Source organism: Haliotis rubra, unplaced genomic scaffold (genome assembly GCF_003918875.1).
Source record: "Haliotis rubra isolate DU_JTF1 unplaced genomic scaffold, ASM391887v1 Scf35, whole genome shotgun sequence".
In the NCBI taxonomy this organism is placed as follows: domain Eukaryota; kingdom Metazoa; phylum Mollusca; class Gastropoda; order Lepetellida; family Haliotidae; genus Haliotis; species Haliotis rubra.
Window position 1 is genome coordinate 2,917,401 of NW_025767024.1, and position 20,655 is coordinate 2,938,055.

The window sequence follows — 20,655 nt, forward strand, 5'->3', positions numbered from 1 at the left end:
CATGGCCATGTCGCTATATCGTACCCACGACCATGCAGGTATGGTCCGTTCTTATGACCATAAAGAGGCCATCAGCTTCAAACGAGGCCCCCACCTCGCCGATTGAAGGCACCGGGGGAAGAGGTTATAAACTGAGAGACTTTATGCTGAATTTATGACAGAATTTTCCTCATGGGATAATGAAAATGATACGAGCACGTTATTTATGCCACGACTTCTAAAACTGAGCCCTAAGATACTGCCACTGACAAAGAATCCTTGAAATGAATTTTTGTTTTAATTATCCCTTTAGTTAAGATTTGGAAAAATCTGCTCCTAGAATTCATTCGAGAGACAATCAGTTGAGATTGGATGCAGGCATCTTCGAAATTCAAGGAATTAGAATCTTTGAAAAACTGATTTCGGATTTTACACATGGTTTGCGATTATAGTTCTGATCTCTGGTTTATCTTCTAAAGAAAATTGGTAAAAATTTATTACAAAAGACCATAAAATCTACGGCAATAATTACTGTTATGAACTGTTAATGCATGCTTGAACCCCATTTATCATGTCTTAAGAATCGATATACTTTCATTCTCTTCGCCTAAGAAGGCTGAAATGACACACACGTAGGTATAAGAACTTCTGCAGTAAATATCAGAACTAAGACGAAAAGACCTGCAATTGCGTTTTATCGTTATCCCGACACGGAAAAGGACCAAAACTATGGCATATATCTGAAAACGACAAATAAAAGCGACAAAACGCCTTCCATAATCATAGTAAAGCTCTGCCAAAAGCAGAGTCCACTGTATGATTCCGACTTTATCATTAGCCTGTGTTTATGGTACATGTGCCGAAAAATATAACATGTATTGCATTGATGATCTGATGTCATGTTTATAGTTTCATATAATTTGATTATATTTTACAAATGATCAAATATAAACATAAACACGATATTTTTCTGGCATTTCAATTTTCAGCATTCTTCAACAATGAGATGTTCAAGGGATCTAAAATCCACATATGTATGCACTGTTTATGTCCATGGACATGATGGAATGGAATATAATGCATAATGTAAAAATGCATATGTACGTCAATTGTGCGTAACATACATGCAATTTTCTTTTAAATTTGAACGTGTTTCACGGCGTATATTCATGGTGACATATATAATATCAACTTTGATAACTTTGATAATCCCGCGTTATTCAGCCATTTACAACTCCCATACAGGCAGGGAGTGATCGATCCATGCTCGGAATCTCTACGGACAAACATTTTGGTAGTTATAACTGAACACAAAATTCAAACATCATATGATTATACTTATTAGATTATATTTAAATGTTATGTAATTATACTAATTTAGTTATAATCAAACATTATGTAATTACATTAATTCAGTTATATTCAAACGTAATGTAATTATGGTATGTTAAAAAAGGAATTGGCATATTAACTGATGGCCTGCGGGTCATATATAGCTAAACACGTGAAGTTTTTGTTTATTTTATTGTTCATAATGCTGTTTACATCACGTTCATGCCAGTTTGGCGTTTTGGGATCGCACAACAGTTGAAAAAAATGTGTTCTTGTAATATTTTATTGAATCACAAAGCATGTATATAAACTTAATTTGAAAAGGCTTTTTTCAGAAATTGAATTTGAAATTTATCTCTAACATTTTTCAAAACATTCAGAATAGACATGCCTAATGTCTCCGGTACTTTAAATCTGGGTACGCTTGTATCATAAACACAGGCTAATGATAAAGTCGGAATCGTACAGTGGACTCGGCTTTTGGAAGAGCTTTACTATGGTTATGGAAGACGCTTTGTCGCGTTTATTTGTTGAAATGTCCATCATCCTCGGTCACGTACTTAGGTCACCTGTCGCTTTTCTTTCGTTAGCCGTGTTCACCAGAGTACAGAAACATTCATCGAGCAGGTACCAAAGGCCGGTCACAGGAATCCATGTTTTTCTCACAATCTGTTTTGTACGGAGACAGTCTTGATGTGATCTGTCTGTCGTGGTTTTGTTTTATATGTGGGAAGTGTCAATTTATATTCTTTTATCACCTCCCGTGTCAACAATAGCCTAAAGCTAAGTACAACATATGTGACTGTTTCTTCGTTTTCTCAGTGTCCTATCTCATATACGTTCATAAAGGATTACTTTTATAATACCATGTTAGTATTTCGGATTGCAATAAACTTCTATATTCTGGATATTTTGACTTTTATATAGATTTTACATTGACACTAAATCACTAATATCACTAATAAGTGCATTATTGATAACAAGGAAATGTTATTATGCTAAAGCCATGAGAAATGATTCAAATCTTACGGAAAAGATAATTTGATAACAATTTGTGTTCAACATATTTGTTTGTGTGTGTGTGTGGGGGGGGGGGGGGCTTCATATAATGGAAATTACATTCATACATATGTTACAAATTCAAACATTACATAGTTACATGTAGCCACAAATAATTTACCATTTTATGATATGCAACATATTTGTGTACATCCCAACGTTAGATTGTATGTTTAAGTTAGCGATTAATGAGTAAATATGTATGCATACTCACAGCAACAGTAAGTAAGACCTGGCAACGAGCGTGTGAGAGATCCAGTATTTGCCACGCTTTCCACCAGCAACGGTAACAGTTCTCTCCCCAAATTCCTTCATCTCTTAGGGTGTGTGGTCGAATAATGTCCATTTTCCTGAAATTGCAGAAGCGGGAATACTTTATGTAGCATATAAAATGTTATGCTTCCAGTTATTGTCTTCGAATCGGATTATGACCTTCATTTTCGACAAATTACCAAATACAATTTTTTATTGATTGGACAAGCGCTGAGATGACAAAATTGTGTTATTTCAGACAAAAACTTCACGAAACAAATTAAAAAAGGAATTCGGAATGGGAGTTGCAAATAAAACGATCACATGATGTTGATTCAAAAAACACCGCCAGTTATATAATGGTAGTTTCATCTTTGCGTTTCTTTTCCGTATTTCAATTATGATTAATTTAGGAATACTGTAAAGAGGTAAAACATTACAGGATGTCAATTTCAGTATGGTGAAGAACCCCGTTAATCCGAACCGTACGGATTAATATATTTGGGGATGGAATCACGAGTATGGAGTTACACGGTGGGCCTTTGTATGTCTCTTATTAGTATGGCTCGTGAGGTCCCTTTGGACGGCTTATAGGACAAACAGTGTCCGGTTTAATGAGATGAAATGAAAGTCAGACAGAATGGAAATGTTTTAAGTTGTTTAATTTTAAGAAATATCAACATAGTGTAAGACTTTTTAAAATCTAGAAGTCCACGCCACCTGGTAATGAGTCTCGATTATCTGCCGGAAGCGATTTGGGGTAAACGGTTTATAGTGACAAAAATTGTATGTTTTAATCACCGCTGTGTATATAGTACACAAAATTAACGTCATAAATAATATCATGATTAGTTTCATTTTGTCGTCTATATTTTGATTAACGCATAAATATTAACGGTAATCCATTCTGATTTGGAGGAAGTGATAACGTGTAAAGTTAATGTTTTACCAAAGGTTACTCGAGTATACAGTGATATTGTGTGTACTTCCAGACAAGAGTCTTCAATATCCATTTGCACATAAAATGGTAATGAGAACAAGTACGAAATCCAACACATTCACTACACTTCATGACATTTACACTCGGGACTCGGATTGTATTAGGAGTTAGCTCCCTTTGTTCATGTTCAAGTTCGTATGAATTCAAAATAATCATTGTTATGACCGAGTCATGTATTATTAATTTATAATTATGTGCGTTGGGAACACGAGACATATAAACGAGTGAAAAGAAACACCAAGATCAATCTAAATTTTGTTAGTAGAATTTTGTTTCTTAAAAGACACATGTCGTTTTACGCATTAAGACAGATTTTGTTAATTTGATAAAACGTAATATTATTATTATTATTGGATATTTATATAGCGCACATATCCACGTGCTAGTGCATGCTCAAGGCGCTGGTAGTTTTTCCCTCGGTCATTGGATGTCAATCTTATTATCAATCTCAACTCCCTGGGGATCATATAACTCTTGCAGCCGCTAGGCGCACCGAGTTATTGCGGCTTTCCCATCCTTACGAGGTACCCATTCACAGCTGGGTGGACTGGGACACATAGTCACAGTACTTTGTCAGTGCTGTGCCCGCAACTAGGTGTTTGCACGTATTGATGTGGCCACCGTCTGGTCATATACCAACGGATTCGTGGGTCTTTTGCACAGGGTTGTGTTCTGTACACTAGGGGTTGTGACAACACTGAAAGAGTCTGCACACAAAGTTGACTCCAAGGTTTTTACACCCGGTAACAGGTGGGCTCGATCCCGGCACCTCATGCTCCCTGGATCACTAACCTGGCGCCTTAGCCAGCTCGCACACCATGCCCCCTTACGTTTTTCTTGATAAGGTATAAAAGAGTTATTATAGTGGCACAAGCCAAAGAGTGAACGTATTTTAATTTAAGTTTACATACTTGTATCAGGGAGAAAATTTCGAAATTATGCAGTCTTAGACGTTTCCCACTGTGAAAGCATGGATACGGTGCCGGAAAACCAGGAAACGTATTCAGGGCGATTTTGGGATTTGAACCCACGTCTCTTGCCCACCGTATAGTCACACTTCTACATGGGAAAGTGCATTCCTTAGAAGACTGGGCCAGCAGAGCTTCAATGATAAGCATGAGGTTGAACGTCCTGTAGCGGACTCAGAGGGGAATGAATCAAATTGCGGGACTTAATACACATAAACAAAAATATATCTAACTGCGCAGATTCCGTATTGTGGGAGGAGGGGAAGGGGGTGTCACTGAGGTGAATTTCAGCCTTTTTTCTTATGTGTACTGATGCGCGTCATAGGATGGGCGCACATGTGCCAGAGTCGAGAATATATGAAGCATTAAATTACCACTTCTACAATCCCTCCATTGACTAAAGTCCATCTCTTGTCAAACCATGCCAGATTTCTATCAAACAAGACATAAAAAGGATCCCACCCACTGCAGCAATGTGTCTTGAAATAGCGTTGAAAGTAACTCGCGACACATAATAAGTTGACTTTTCCAAATAACCTTTGGAAACCCAAGATGCCACAGGGAATGTTTTTAGCCATTGACTATTTCATAACAGCGTCATCATTTCATGTGATAAGCAATTAGCATCTATAAGCTAATGGGAAATGTGTTTAATATTCATATTATTAAACTGGTTATATCAAGTTAATTCAGTCTGGGATTATAATGCAATTCAGGCGTCAAACCAGAGCTTAAACTTGAAAGGTGGGATTTGAACAAATGGCAGTACAATTGAAAACAGGATGTGTGTCTGTTGTCGCGGTTTTTATCGGCCTTTTAAGTCCCGTGTGTGGTATATTCAGTCAAGGGAAGAGGTCATGGAAAGATAATGTTATATGTATACTACTCTGACCCGATGATACTACTGTGATACACAAGTGCCCGATGATACTACTGAGATACACAAGTGTCCGATTATACTTCTGTGATACACAAGGACCCGATAATACTACTGCTGATACACAAGGACCCGATGATACTACTGTGATACACAAGGACCCGATGATACTACTGAGATACACAAGGACCCGATTATACTACTGTGATACACAAGTGGACCCGATGATACTACTGTGATACACAAGGACCCGATGATACTACTGATATACACAAGGACCCGATGATACTACTACACAAGTGACGATGATACTACTGATACACAATGACTACTGTGAGTTTGATGATACTACTGTGATACACAACAAGGACCCGATGATACTACTGTGACTGTGATACACAAGGACCCGATGATACTACTGTGATACACAAGGACCCGATGATACTACTGTGATACACAAGGACCCGATGATACTACTGTGATACACAAGGACCCGATGATACTACTGTGATACACAAGGACCCGATGATACTACTGTGATACACAAGGACCCGATGATACTACTGTGATACACAAGGACCCGATGATACTACTGTGATACACAAGGACCCGATGATACTACTGTGATACACAAGGACCCGATGATACTACTGTGATACACAAGGACCCGATGATACTACTGTGATACACAAGGACCCGATACTACTGTACTACCCGATGATACACAAGGACCCGATGATACTACTGTGATACACAAGGACCCGATGATACTACTGTGATACACAAGGACCCGATGATACTACTGTGATACACAAGGACCCGATGATACTACTGTGATACACAAGGACCCGATGAATGATACTACTGATACACAAGGACCCGATGATACTACTGTGATACACAAGGACCCGATGATACTACTGTGATGATGATGATACTACTGTGATACACAAGGACTGATGATACTACAAGGACCCGATGATACTACTGATGATACTACTGTGATACACAAGGACCCGATGATACTACTGATGACACACAAGGACCCGATGATACTACTACTGTGATACACAAGGATGATATGATACACAAAGGACCCGATGATACTACTGTGATACACAAGGACCCGATGATACCCGATGATACTACTGTGATACACAAGTGATACCCGATGATACTACTGTGATACACAACCCGATGATACTACTACGGACCCGATGATACTAGCAATATGATACTACTGTGTGACACACAAGGACCCGATGATACTACTGTGATGATACATGGGACCCGATGATACTACACAATACAAGGACCCGATGATACTACTGCTGTGATACACACCGATGATACTACTGGACCAAGGACCCGATGATACTACTGTGATACACAAGGACCCACAAGGACCCGATGATACTACTGTGATACACAAGGACCCGATGATACTACTGTGATACACAAGGACCCGATGATACTACTGTGATACACAAGGACCCGATGATACTACTGTGATACACAAGGACCCGATGATACTACTGTGATACACAAGGACCCGATGATACTACTGTGATACACAAGGACCCGATGATACTACTGTGATACACAAGGACCCGATGATACTACTGTGATACACAAGGACCCGATGATACTACTGCTGACTGATGATACACAAGGACCCGATGATACTACTGTGATACACAAGGACCCGATGATACTACTGTGATACTACTGAGATACACAAGGACCCGATGATACTGACTGTGATACACAAGGACCCGATGATACTACTGTGATACACAAGGACCCGATGATACTACTGTGATACACAAGGACCCGATGATACTACTGTGATGACACAAAGACCCGATGATACTACTGTGATACACTAAGGACCCGATGATACTACTGTGATACACAAGGACCCGATGATACTACTGTGATACACCCGAATACTACTGGACCCGATGATACTACTGTGATACACAAGGACCCGATGATACTACTGTGATACACAAGGACCCGATGATACTATTACTGTGATACACACAGGACCCGATGATACTACTGTGATACACAAGGACCCGATGATACTACTGTGATACACAAGGACCCGATGATACTACTGTGATACACAAGGACCCGATGATACTACTGTGATACACAAGGACCCGATGATACTACTGTGATACACAAGAGCCGATGATACTACTGTGATACACAAGGACCCGATGATACTACTGTGATACACAAGGACCCGATGATACTACTGTGATACACAAGGACCCGATGATACTACTGAGATACACAAGGACCCGATGATGCTACTGTGACACACAAGGACCCGATGATACGACCGAGATACGCAAGGACCCGACGATACTACTGAGATACACAAGGACCCGATTAAACCACAACACATGGAGTGACACACTGTCAAAAGTAACATTCGGTTAACTCGAATTCCCTTAACTCGATATATCGTTTTACACGTGCCACCTTTGAGGCAGGATAGTTTACTGCTTCGAGAACACAGGTAGCATCACTATTTGATGCTGATTCATAAACACGTGCTCATGGTTTAGAAGGAATGTGTACACTCGACTGCGTCTATTGCAGATATTTGGATTATGAATGCGGAACGAGTTTTGATGCTTTTGTTTATGGTTCCAATAAACACGTTGTTAAATTATGGTCTGTACGTAAACTCTGTCAACTCAATAAGTAAACTTTTCTCGAACTATTCCGATAGCCTCCATTAATTCCTTGCATATTGACTATTTCGTGTTCGTTACACTACCTACATTTTGTACAAGTTATTAAATAACAGTAAACGTTTCCATAATCGTAAGAAATCTCTACCAAAAGCAAAGTCCATTGTACGATTAGGACTATATCAGGTGCATGATTATGAATCACCGTCTGACTATGCTAGGTGTTAGCGGGAAAGGTGAATGTATGAAAACGGTTAAGGTTGCATATTCAATTCTCTGCCAATTTTCAGTTAATGAATCCTTAAGATCAACAGCCTAAAATAATTAGAGAATTAGAGAAACTATATTTTTCCATTTGCTACCCCAGCGTGTGCAACCTATTGCACGCGGTGCAACCCATTTCAATGACTGTGACGTCTTTCAATGGGTGCAGCAGATTTCATCGCCCATCAGTTACCATTTTTGTCTAGTGAAACTTATTTCAGAAATCTCATCCTCAGTGGCATAATGGAACCGATATCTGATTTCCATTATACCCAACAAATGAGTTCCAAGACATGACACTAAACTCATTCAATATCTATAGAGGCAGAGTAAGGACACGTCCGTCCTCTTCTAAAACTCGTTAGCATGCGCAAGGAATGTCCGATATTATAACTGACAACTGGCTATCGCGGAAACCACGCCCCTTCATTACCAAGAACTGGAACAATGTCACACGGGGCAAGGCGTCAGATTTACGATTACAAAACCAGCCTTTGAAAATAGCTATAAAATACATGGCAATTTGCTTCTTCGTTTAAATACCAAGCATCCAAATTGAACACCCCAACGGGATAAACCAAGGCCGTTTAGGACAAAGTCTTGCTTTATAATCCGCGGGGCAGAAAAAGCCTAAAGAGTTCTCGCACCAAGGGAGATAACTCTTATTATTTGCCTCTTTGTGACTGTATTTATTCTTCATAGCAACAGCGAGGTTTAGGACTCCCTGGATAACAATTTAGGCGCGACAAACATTCATTTCAGTGATCTTTGATGTGTATTTCATTGTTTATTTACCCCCCTCGCCACTGTTTATTGTCACTATCTAGTGGACTTATGAAAGGGCGGTTGTACATTTCTCATACAGACCGACTCGTTTCATGTACACTGCGTTTATTTGTTCCAGCAAATTTAATGTTGGATGTTGAAGGTTATGTAACGCAAATATTTGTTTGGGAAAGTTTGAGAAAAGAACAACCTACAAACACTTAAAGTAAGTGAGACTTGGTCTGTGTAAGTGGTACTTTTTATGAAAGAAAAACGCTGAAAAAGAGCCAGATCTGATCAAGCAAATGCGAGTCTCCACGGTGTACCTCTGAGTGGCGTGGTATGTGCATTTTAAACATAGATCCTGTTTCTATCCGCGACATATACATTGGAAAGATGTTTGCTCCAGGAAATATGTAACAAATATTCTGTTTTGAGGGTCTTGCGCTACCTGATACATCAGAACCCGGAATCTCCTCGGTATATGTAAACAGAAAAAATATTCGAGGTTACAATGTAAGACAAAGGGCATGGTCCTAAGGATATAATTACGGGGATACGACCATTAAACATTTGCAATTTGCAATAGTGGAGGCTCCATTTGAAGCTTGTACGATTTACTTAAATGTATAACAATACACTTTCTTAAACTCTCTGAAAAATATGCAACATAAAACCGACCACCCCAGATCATATGTGTAGTTTGTATTTGAATGATAGTGACACAATCCATGTAAGCTGAGTTTGCAAACTGGATCCCAGAACGAATCTGCTCATTAAATGTCAGTAATTGAAACACGTTTATCCGTACTTTGTATTCCAGAAAATTCAACCGGCGCACAACCTACATCCAAGTTTAGAATACCCTTTGCACATGATCAAATTATGAATAATAATCATGCATTTCCTAAGTTCAATAATAAATGCACACATATAAATGCTTAAATAAAAGAGGAATATGCCATTATTTACGACAGGGAATAATCAGCCTCAGCCAAAACAGATTCCATAATACTTATAATTAAATTCTAATAAGATTTAACCAGCGAATTTATAACAACATAACCACATTGCATGATTTAATATCAGAAAGCAAACTAACTCAAATTTAAGTGTAATGTTGTTTTCATTCACATACACCACAACGATACTCTAATTTGTTGGATACTTGTCTACGTAGTATACTCGTACGTAACTGCGGACTGGTCATTATATTAAAATACAATTTAAGAACTTCAAGCATGTAAATTATATTCAAAGAAGCAGTTTGTACGTTCCTTCTGCTTTTGATATATGGAAGGTGTTTTGTCGCTTTTATAAAAATGCTGTGGTTAAATGTATGTCGATTTTCTATGTGATATAACTGCACTTTGAAATTATAGAGTATTTGAGATGTGCGTGTCTCTCTAAATACCAAGCTTCTGATTGTACCCTTATCTGTAACAGAGAGTTAAGTCTTAAATGCCATATTATTAATTTCACCATAATCATTATTAATTGTCAGATATCAATACATGTACTTGACCACTGTTCTATTTTGTATATACTTTAAGTCTTATAACGTTTTCTAATTTTTGTTGTATTGGGTAAAATGTTTATTTTATTTTTGAATCGACAGAAAACATTTCATACGGTTAATGGTTTGATCTGTACTTTGTCAGATTGTAAACAAATACACAGAGTAATTCTCATCTACGTTCCAGGTAAGATAAAGTCAAGTAACAACGTGAGACCATCTGCAAAATTCACCCAGTATCGTGTTTCAAAGTATAAACTATACACGGCCACCCATGAGTAAACAAAACACATAAAACTAGGATCGTGACCTGCTACTTTTAACAGATACCAAACTGGAGACCCAGGGTCTTCTAAAACGAAATAAGAATTATCTTTTGTATACAATTATACGACATACAGACTACAAACCATTTAAGTAATGTAACACAATCCACTTTTATCATTCGCTGAGCGGGTGATGTTACTTAAGTTGGATGGGCCAGTGAAAACAAGGGTAGGACTTTTACTTCATTCCGACTCTATTGCCGTCACGAGTTTAAACAAACGATAGCAGTGACGTTTGAAATTAGTACAATCCCAATTTGTGTAAGAGGATTACATTGAAAGTCTGAATTTCAAGTTTAAATATGCAATTAATTCCCTGTTAGCTGTTTTCTCAAATTGTACGTGTGATTACGAGTGTCAACGGAAATTGTCTTGAAGTTCTATATGTTTTGTCATTTTGTAATAATAATTAAAACATATTATTTTGATTTCAATATTTCGTATCACCTGCTTCAGAAATAATGTACATAAATGAAACAAATGAAAAGTGAAACATGCTTTTATTGGGTATCATTTACTGTCGAAAAGAGCCACGTGGTGGTGTTCAGTAATATGGGGTATGTCATTTAGTTTGTTACCTAAGTGCTAAACAAGTGTACAAATGCTATCTAAACTCACGAAACAATATTGTAAAGAACAATGACCCTATGGAAAAACAACTGTCGGAAAAATCCATCAGTGCATCTAGATTTTCAAATTCCGTTCTTTGTGAAAAGAGTTTCCTTTACATGAATATTAGTACATTGTGTGGTTTCCTAGAAATAGAAATATTGCCTGCGGAAAACTGAACAAAACAAGTACTAAATTGTTATCATTTGAAAGCTTTTTCGCTCATTTAATATTGACTATATATTGTCATTGATACTACCCATGCTGTTATACATACCACATACATACCATGTACATCCATTTACTTTAAACGGGAAACTGATATGACATGCTTCACTCCACATCTAAGTATCACTCAATTCCTCTCTCCTTTATACGTTTAAGTAAAACAGGTTTCGCATAGAAATTAAACGCAAATGGACATATATTATTCCGTTTTGTTTCCAATTTTAAATGTGAACAGTAAATATCATTTACCGATTAATCAGAGACATAAAAATTTGTATAACTTATTTCTTTCTGTAATTTGGACATAGTTTGTCCGTGTTCTCGGACCATAGACGATTTGCAAAAATACGGACGAATATCGCTGTCAGTTTACATGGTGTTACGTCTGTGTATATGTACAGTAATGCTATCATTTTATAGTAAAACCATTATATTCTAACAAACTGCTAAACAAGCTGTTACACATATTAAGATATAGTAGCGAAGTCGGGGGACGACGGGGACGATATTATACATCAGCGGTATAACGTCGAATTAAGATTAATTAAAAATCGGTAAATATATTGAGGGAATTTCAAGTTAGCCATGATTGTGCATATACATGTTATATTCTGCATTGCTTAGAAACGTGTACTTTAAGAATTTGTGTTGATAACATGCAAACATTTGGAAACGGGCTGAATTTCCAATACTGACTTTTCGTACAATTAATCAGATGTCACGTTCGTAAAATGTTTCGGGTGATGAGCTAGTTGCGGGGATGAAGAGCCATGAGTGACATATAATTCGGACATTTGACACAAAATATACGCGTTAACACCTGGAAAACACACAAGGAAAATTACTTCTCATGTGTTTGGAGAACATGACAAAAACAAATCCTATATTTACTTCATGCTGAAAATCATAGTTATTTTCGCCATTTCATCACACTGAGTACACTTAGAGCAATAAAATAATTTAAAATAATTCAAAATTGAAGCAAGGCGTTAAGGATAATTTCCGACTTTCCGAACATACATCGGTGTATCTTGCAAGACGTGCGGGGAACCTTGAAAACCCTCACCTTGTTTCTGAAATACTAAAATATACATACGAATGTGGTTGTAGCCTTGTAGATCCTCTATAACAATCCAAGTATTTTCCTCCTGAAAACTTCCTTTTCTGATTGGTTTGCACATCAAAAAATTGTGTATAAAAGAAATCAGACTATTTTGTTCAATGGCAATATCTCTTTTTCAGCAGAAACACGAACTGGCAAAAGTTATAGAAAAGTGTAAGTTATAGTGAAAGGTAATGTTTAACGATCACGCGCAAAAACATTACATCAACATTTTTTGGTAGATTCATCAAACAATCCATGTAAATTAGACTGAATATTTATCTTTCCCTCCTCTGAATATTCCAGGGTTGTTTTCCTTTTTTCGTAAAGCATACATTCGGAAGTCAGAATCATATTAGTGAATTCTACTTTTTATGCTTTTAGAAATGATTTTGTATGATTATGGACATGGTTTTGCTGCTTTTGTTTACAACATATGTATAAAATCATTTAGATTTAAGAACAGCAATATTCATAAATTACGTATAATATATGCTTAACATAGGTGTTGCTATTCATCGCATAAGAAGTCTCTGTTTTGTAACAGTTTAGATCATTTCCATAGTTTGCATCGCCATGACTTCAGGTAAAACTAACAGTCTACCAAACCACGAGGACGATAGAATTTTATTTTATTTCAGATCAACAGATTAAACATCTTTCAGTCCAGTAATTACTATTATTTTAGTTATTACACCACAGGAGCAAACAAAAAAGTCATGTTGAAATGACTCATGGCAAAAAGTATCCAATCTCCAATGCTTGGGGTATCACACGTCGTTCTACCGACCTTCATAGGCTAAATCTGGTATAATGCACCCATAGCATTACCAGACACCAAGCTCTATTTATGTGTTTGTACTTCCAAACTGCCACATTTTAGCAGAATATCGACATGCATATCATTCGATACCAAGACTGGAAGTTCACATAAAAAGACTCCAGATTGAACTGAAATTAAGTCTACAGCTATTATACTTTAGGCAATTCCAGTTCTGATTTGGTTCTGAATCGGATCTCGTGTTATAGCCTTTTACATTTGGTTTAATAATGTTTATGCATCTTTGGTAATGGCGTCCATATGCTGCACTGAAACATTGTCCGAGTGTATACGTGTACAAGCTCATTATGTGTAATACACTGGTGCCGTATTGGACAAGGTTCTGTTATTACGACCACTAAATGGTAAAATTTTGGTGTTCAGTTATAATAGGAAAATTTGAAATTGCTATCAAGTATAGAATTTCGTGTTGAATAACCCCAGAGACGACTGTTGGAAACACGGTGTTGATTTTACTGGTGCTTGAAGCAAATTGTCTTGACAAGGACAGCATTTGACATTGGCCTGGATTAATGTTCAGACGTTTTCACTAACTTGAATTTATGAGTATCAATTTTTATGTTAACATGTAAATAAAACATTTAAGAGTATATGCTACAATAAACTGTTAGGAAGTGTATTTTTTGTAAATCCATGCCGCAGTTGAAAAGATAAACTATGAATATGTTTTTGACAAGCACATGAGACAGTTACATATCCTAAGCTATATCAGCATTGTTTGAGAAAGCACAATTATTATAGAACACGACCAATGACCTTGAAGACACGAATCAGGTACAACATTATGTTGAGTCATGCAGGCCATTAGACAGCTAAAACATTGCGTTAAACCCACATAACTCACTCGTGGTATAAACTGTGAATGCTTACTCGATGCATATCTATCGATTTAATTTTTAACTTTTCACAGAATGACCAACTACTGGTTAAACCAAAACTTCCCGTCTTTCCTGTTCCTGTATCCTTCCTTTGATTTTGCACCATTGACCAGTGGTCAATGCCATCAAAGAAATCTATCTTTGGTCCGACATGGATAGTGACCCTCAGTAATTAACTCATGATACGGGGTTTAGTTGCACGGCGCATTTCGCCGCACTCAATTGAATGTGTGATCACTGGCAATAAAACCGGAATAAAACCAGAATAAAACCTAGGCCTCCTTTTGGAGAAGGAAGACCGAAGAGACCCGTCCCTCTCATCTGCATCCGAAGTCGGTTTTATTTCTTCGGTGTTTAGACAGGTCAGGATCCACATCAGAGGCACTGTCAGATTTAACGGTTATTTAAAACATCGCCAGTGCGTGGTTAAAGACTCAGTATGTGTGTCCATGGATGTTAAGAATCCGCATAGTTAAGGAAACGAACAACAGTATGCACTTTCTGCGAACTCGATTTAAAAGATTTGAAAGCCCCTTTCATTTAATTCGGTTCATGCAGTTTTGTTTGTACGTTTGAGGCATTCTGGTGGATTTTGAAAGAATGAGTGAATGTTTATAATACCTACTATACCCGTCGCGCGAAACAGAAAAGAAAAGAATTAATAATAGACATATTATTATATTTATATATGCTGCAGTATATGTAAATGAACATAATGAAAACAGCGACCTCTTTAAACAAGGATGCCGTGTATTTCCATGTGCCTGTTTTAATGCGGACACAATTTCATAATATGACAACACAATTATGTTCTGTTACAATGATACGGTCACCATTAACACGACAATCACAGCATGTATATAACATCCAATTATTTATGCCTCCCTCGAGGCTAATTGACTCATTTCCAAAATGGCGGACATCTGATGAACACATAAAGCGATGACGTCATCACTTTCTGGTCATATTGCGTCCAACCTGAATTTAGAGGTCACCTTATCTAATGCTTGTGTCCTATAATTTTATAGACACATAAACCACTGGATGATCTTGATACCTCTAAACAGTGTCAACCATGGCTTTGATCTATCGGTCCAATAGTGCTAAATGTCCATGGACGTTCTGCAAATAAGAAGTAGAACCTTTGGTGTGAAAGTTAAGGAGAACTTTAAGACCTTCGTCCTTCTTAGCTGAAGCGGTATGTCCTGTTACAAGGATCTCGAGTTGCAATATAAGACTTACGGTCAAGGGGCAGGGTAAAGGCCAAAGAGGAAAGGCGTGTACTTGTACATACGACATATTTAGCATTCAACCTTTCACAACATAACAGGCAATAACTAAGAGAAACTATCGTTTTGTGTGTTAGCTTCCATTAAGACATTACAACAGAACATCATGAAACAAGAACACAGAACATCATGAAACAAGAAACTTAAGGATACGTTTTTGTTTAGATGCCTTAAAATCAGTATTAAAATTTCATATGAGTATACATACACCATGAATCGATGTTTAATATCTGGATTGACAGCAAAGATATTGTGAAAAAGGGTTGTTGCAAACATTAAGTATCTGTAATATTACTTATAAGCAAATGTAGAACAAATATTTTTTCACAGCCTTCTTCGTTGTCACACATATCTTAAAACCTCAAACACGCACTTTGTTATCGATATAATAACATTTGTGTTGTGTAGTAATTAGAGCTCTCAAGGTCATTAAAATTGTGACGAATAGAATTGATTTTTGATCCGAAAACTCAAAGGCACGAAATGGATTTCTACTTTCGAATACAAATGTAGTAACAAATGTCTATACTGTCTGTACTTGCTTTCCAACTGTAGGTGGAGTCGTGGACACCGCCAGCATAACATACGCCATCCAGACATTGGAGTTCCTACGTCCGAAATAATGAAATATAATTTATGTGGATTCCGCCATTTGAGAAGCTGGCTTGTCGATGGGAAGATATCGTTGAATAGGACACGGACACCCAGATTGCCAATTAGCACTTCGTGAAATCTTTGCTAGGATAAGATGATGGTAGGGGTTTGATATATACGAAATTTTAGACATGTAGTTGTAATTAGTGGGTGAGTTGGCGTTAAGGCTTTGGAATTGGTTTCAACATTTGGATACACCTTTATCAAGATATACAAGAGCAGGTTAGGGAGGAGGATGGTGGTGGTGACGAGCAGAGGAAGAAGAAGAACAACAACAACAACAGACATCCATTACTTAATAGAAAATCAAATCTTATTGACACTTCATTGCTGTTATTGATGGAAATACCATGCGTGTTTATGCAAAATCATATCAGCCAGTTTGTATGTAATATATTGCCAATGCAAAGGAAAAAACGTTTCCACGTGCTCACGAAATATCTACCAAGAAGAGTCAATTGTACGCCTTATGCCGCATCATGTGCATGTGGTCACGAATCCCTATTAAGTGGAATTGATACAAGATATTCCCGAAACGGTGAGCATGACCAGGCCCACTGGTGGCATTCGTCATATACACATGGAAATATGTCACCTGTTCATTGGAAAACGGTCAACTCTTCACGTATGGTAAAATTTCAAATAGGGATTTGCATCGGACATCATTTTTTGTCACAAAATTTTGTCCACAATATAGTTTTTTGAAAACTTTAAAATTTATTTGGGTCTTGATCGAACGTCTGAGCAGGAAATTACTAAATTTCCTTTTTAGAGAATGTATATTTCGGAGTAGGAGTTTCATGGTTGCAAAAAAATGAAATTGTGATTCATATGCAAATGATTGCCTGAACCTCAGTACATCGTTTGTAATTCACCTGAAGGCTCATTAACATTCTCAGTCAACAGCGTGCAGTATGCCATTGAAATGAATACATGTTGAAGAATAGTTGACACGGCCTGACTGCAGTCATGTGTTAAACAAATTATTTTTGCAACGTATTTTACAACAGATAAAGTTCTGTGCACCTTCTACATCGTATTAGTTTCTTATGAAAAAGGTGAAGAATTATGTTAATTAAGACAAAAACAGTTGTCGGGTTATAAAGGTTGCATTTTGTTAGCTTTCAGTGGAGTATTGTTTATATGTGTTCATATCATGTCGTTATTTAATGTTGGGTGATATTAACATATCTCAGTTTAAGGATAGCATGCTTGTATCAAGTCCGAAACTCAGAGAATTGAAAACATAAAGGACGGGTGACGTGCGATCAAATATCGTTTCGCGCAGATCATTAAAGCTTTCATTGATCTTAAATATCCCCGCTTACGAGTATTCATTTTTTCATACATTGCGTCTTTTTTCATGCCAAAAGCACACATTTACATTATTATAACCCTAAATATGGCATTTATTGCCTTCAATTCCTTCCGCAAAAGCGATTGCATTATACAACTTCAAATTAAATAACATATGATTCAAGCTTATGAAGTAAAGTGTGAGTTAAGGGAGTACAGTGAATGTTTAATTAAACAGTTAAGTTGAAAAACGTGAAATTAAATATTAATTATCATGGGAACGACGGTAGCATATGTAGAGTTTCAAACAATGACACAAAACGTACAACATGGCAATGAAACATCTTTTCAGTATGGTTCATTAAAATACCCCAACCCTGCCTCAGTAACATAGTTAGAGACACATTACCGTTATATTGTGAACAAACACGAGAACAGTGAGTTGAACTCGTCAGAAAATATAAACAAGGAATAAAACTGAATAGCATCAACGAACGCATGTCGTCCTCAAAGACTTGCATCCTCTTAAACGATGAAGAGCAGAAAATGCAGCATGTGAAAGACACGCTTACATGAGAAAGCTTCTTTGGAAAGAAGGATTGTGAGAACTACAGCAAGATGGTATACGTTATAACATACGTAGCACAACGTTATGATTTCCTGCCCATATTTCAGAGATAAAACAGTTTATTACGGGCCACCCACGAACAGAGACCATAGGCCTTGGCTTTCATTTCTGGTTCTGCATGCGATACTTTAACGTGTATACCCAATAATGTTTATCGTAGATTTAATTGTACATCGTACTAGTATACCGCCTGCTCTTCTAACCACATCCTAGCGTATTTAAAGATGCTTTGATCTCATACCGATGTGCTTAGAAACATCGTAAACACTAGCAGTGTTATGGCTCTCCTTCAGTTAGTGTATGAAGCACCGCTGTTAGTTGGAGTTGCCTCCCTTAGGCTGATGATATGATTTAACAAGTCAGAGGTAGGTGGGTGACGTCTTTCATTACTATGGTTACATAAAACTAAATCAACACATGATGAGTATATTCTGAACATATGTGGGTATTTTGGTTTTTGGTTTTGGGGTTGTTTTTCATTTTTACTGATTTTCAATCGTTACTAAACTGCACCAATGCACATTGCCCAAATGAAACACAAATCTAAGGCAAATGTACGCCATCGTCACTCAGTTATTCATAAAGTCTTGTTTATGGAATAAGTTGGAATCGTTCTAATCAAAGATTTCCTACAATTATGTAATTTTGTCACTTTCTATGCATATTAACATTTTAATAGGTTTTGTCTTTGATAGTCAGTAAAATGAATATGTTGATATGTGTTTTCAAAATATTTATTTATAAACATAATCGTCGCAACCAGAACTATCATATTATGAATGTAATTCTTAGTGCCTATCTATTGATAATTAAAATGATTTCTTTTTAACGTCTAAATTGTTTGCGCTGCAGGTAATGTAGAAGCAAATTTTATATGTGTTCAAAAGGTGAGAGGATATTTTTCTGTTTGAACAAGAGCATCATTTTTAGACAAGCTGATTTGTTTCGTTCAGGAGAATGGATAAGACCAGAGATATGGTAAAACAGCTTAGCTGTCTAGAAGTTGCTCACAGGTAAACCTTTTCACGTTACAAATAGGGTTGCTTTTAGTATAACTGAGACACAATTCTGAATTTTATAGTCCTTTTCGACAAAATATGTCGTGTAAGTATACTACTCACATCAACTTTCAAAACCTTTTCCTAGTTTTGTACTTCTTAAATATATCTCCTTTGAACGATATGAACATATAGTTTTGAAGTAGACTTCAGAATTTGTAACCCATAGCAACATTGCTGCCAAGTCAGAGGCACTGAATGTAATGTGGCGCGGAATGACACTACCTATTCTAATCCTGTGTTTTATGTCAACAAAGGCCCAATGACTATGCATGCAAAAGACCCAGCAATCACTTTACTATTTGAAAGTCTAGTCAGATAATTATTATTTATCAGTACGTTTAAACATACTAACATTTTGACATATCAGAAGGTGTTTAATGTACATGTTCGCAATTAAGAGGAGTATAAGATATATGAACAATTCGATGATCCTTAAATGTTGTATTTGACATAGCAAATCATTTTTGAATCAGTGTGAATAAGTATCAACATATACATTTTTATACATTTAGTGGATGTAATTAAAATAGGACCTGTGGCTTTTTTATTATTCTGTATTTTATAAACGAGTGTTAATAACTTATGTATGTAGCAGCAGCTATCAATATTGGGTTCGTAAGCACCGAATCCACGAGGCATATATAACTGCATGTATCAAAGAATCAGTTTTAAATATATGAGAAAATCTCAAAACTAAAAGGTTCTATCTTCCTTATAAACATAAAACACAGGTGGTATTCACAAATACAGGTATATTATAATAGTAAGCCTCAATATATCAATGTCCAATTTATAGATAGATTTCATTCTGGGACCATAATTCGATCCAAATTTACCATGAAAGATGAAACGCATAAAAATGGTAGCACACAAATGTTCGCCCATTAAATGTCAGTTTACAGAACAATACAGACTGAGAAAGAAACGAACAAAGCGGACCCCATGATCTGTGAATTTATTTTAAAAATCCTAAAGACAATGTCGAGCTGCCGCTTCCCCATAAAACACAATGCAAATGAC